A 2,475-nucleotide genomic window follows, 5' to 3' on the forward strand; every position below is an offset into this window, starting at 1 on the left:
CCAGCACTCGGCAACCCACAGCCGTTTCCAACTGCAGAAGCTGAAGAGAGACAGCTACCGTAATTCACTCGTTGTTGCGGTTCTGCTCGCCGCGATGATGGACCTTTTCGGCTGTTCGGCTTTTTAATTAGCGCCGCAAAACACGGTCCAAGGCTGCGTGAGCGCTTTCACCATGATTGACAATACCGTAACAGACACTACCGCCCTTCAATACTTGTTGGCATTCTGTAGTGAGCAAATACTGTAGCTATCACAAGTAGCATCTGTGAGGGGGAAGCTGCTTCACTGCAACTACAAATTTATTGTGGCTGCCCAGACATCTCCGTCACGTGGCGACTAAGCTGTATTACAGAAAAAAGTAGGAACTTTGTTGACAGTCACACTCATTACAAATGAGAAGCCACCACGGCATTATCTGCAAGCGGAAGACCCTGTAAGCGTAAAATGTGGAAGAAATGAAAATGCAAAGTGCCAAACCATATCCGCAACCAGCTAGGGATAAAACATTATCTGACATTCTAAACCAGGCATTTTCTCAGCTCGCTCTCAAGCTTTGTGCTGTGCAGCGGTTTGCTCAAAATAAATTCTCTTTTACGCATGGCAGTTTGATGTGTACGCAGAAGCAGATTCTTAGCACACTGTGGTATGTATGTAGCCCCATACCTTGGAATGTTAACAAGTGAACTATTTATATCAATAACCAATGATCATTGAATCGAAAAAAAAATCCTGCGCAACAGTCTAAAGCTTGGAAGGAGAAATTTTCTATTGCACGTTTTCAGAAGTTGTTCATAACTTCCAATGGTCTCACCGACGCAAGACCTACAAGCCCCCAAGCATCATAACCAGCTGGCAAAATGACGTACAAAAGTGGCCAAAAGTGCAATATCTCCCCATTTTGTACTATATTCTGATAAACAAAGCAATAGACCTGCGTGAAGTCAATGCATTCAGAAGCATGGAAGCATACAAGTAGATACATAGTGTGGTGGGCGGGGTGTCTGCAATTGCATCAAACAATGAGGAGCTTGCCCTCTTAAAATATTAGGTGCGTACATCTCAATCAATTCAAACAACCCGCCAGGAGCTTGCAGCGTCGTTCTCAGAAAGGTGCTGTTTTCCTGAAACTTCGGAAATACAATTTGTCAATCAGCACCTTGGCAATGTTTTCATATGAAAAAGCATAACCAGCACCACATCCTTCTAAAAGAACACAAACTTGGTCTTCCAGTTATGCATCAGCGTAGAATCCTATGGCCAAAAAATTGTAGCATAGTCTGTGTGAAGTCATGTAAGTGACTGACATGTGCACTTTTGTACTAACTTGACGTCCGATCACACACTCCAACAACTCGAGAGAAAGCAGAGCACAGACTGCCAGGAGAGAGGAGACTCTGTGTGCGAATTGCGCGCATGCCTACACAAGCTATGAGGAGGAGCAGTGGAAAAAAAGGCTTAAGCAGCAGGACGCAGCTAAGTAGAATTAGAGAAATCCCAGAATGCTCACGTGGCTGTCGATGCTGCTGCCAAGCGATGGAAACAGTGGTTAGGTAAGATAGCAGAGGCCAAGTGCAGCAGACAATAAAGCTGCGCAAAAAAGTTAAGACAATGCATAGCTGAACTAAGCTCTAACAGTTACCTGTCGTGAATGCAAGAATATTGCGCTTGACTTCTTGCACCTGCAGGTGTGGTTCAGGACTAAAGCTTCTATTGGCTATTATGAGATCACGTGGCCCGAGGTACACCTGAACTCCGGAGTGCCTAACTATGTACTTGTCTGAGGCGCAGCCTCCGAACCCGCGGGGGACTTGCATTAAAAAGCCATTCAGTGAAATCACAGTTAAAAGCTTCACTGTGTTATTGCCTTTGTATGAGCTTACGTTTGAGCCCTTGCTCGTTGCATTTTTGGCATCCCAAGTGATAACTTCGTGCAGTCAAATATGCTAGTTGTGTCTTCATGCCCAGTGCCAATAAATGATAGTGGTACGGTGATTTGAGTGTGGTTTTCGGCAGCCACATCACAATGTACTTCGTGACCTCCTTCAGGCACTTCAGCATACTTAGGAAGGTATTTCCTACACTAGACAATGGAATGACAAACCTATTTGCCAGGTCCCTGTATAAAAGGTTTAAGTACTAGGCGCATGAGCATTTGAAGTTGCTTGTCATCCACAACAAGCAGTGATGACCGTTAACTCGTTCTTGATACACATGCCACTAGCGTCTCGATGACCGACTAAAACTGATCGTCACCTGTGGACAGCTGAGCCACCATAGGAGCACTTGGAAAAACCATCTTCAAATGCACAACATACATGTGGTCTAGAGTGTTTGCGTCTTCGCACTGTTTCTTTTTTCCTGCGGGGGCACCGGGAAATATTACAAATTCTTTTTATGCACAGTGAGAAATGGCATACTGATGAAGAGTGCAAAGCTGCGGGAGTCGGTGAGAATTAGTATTTAAAAAAACCGCAA

The sequence above is a fragment of the Haemaphysalis longicornis genome, unplaced genomic scaffold (assembly GCF_048455015.1).
Source record: "Haemaphysalis longicornis isolate Haplotype H1 unplaced genomic scaffold, Haemaphysalis longicornis Haplotype H1 scaffold_11, whole genome shotgun sequence".
NCBI lineage: Eukaryota > Metazoa > Arthropoda > Arachnida > Ixodida > Ixodidae > Haemaphysalis > Haemaphysalis longicornis.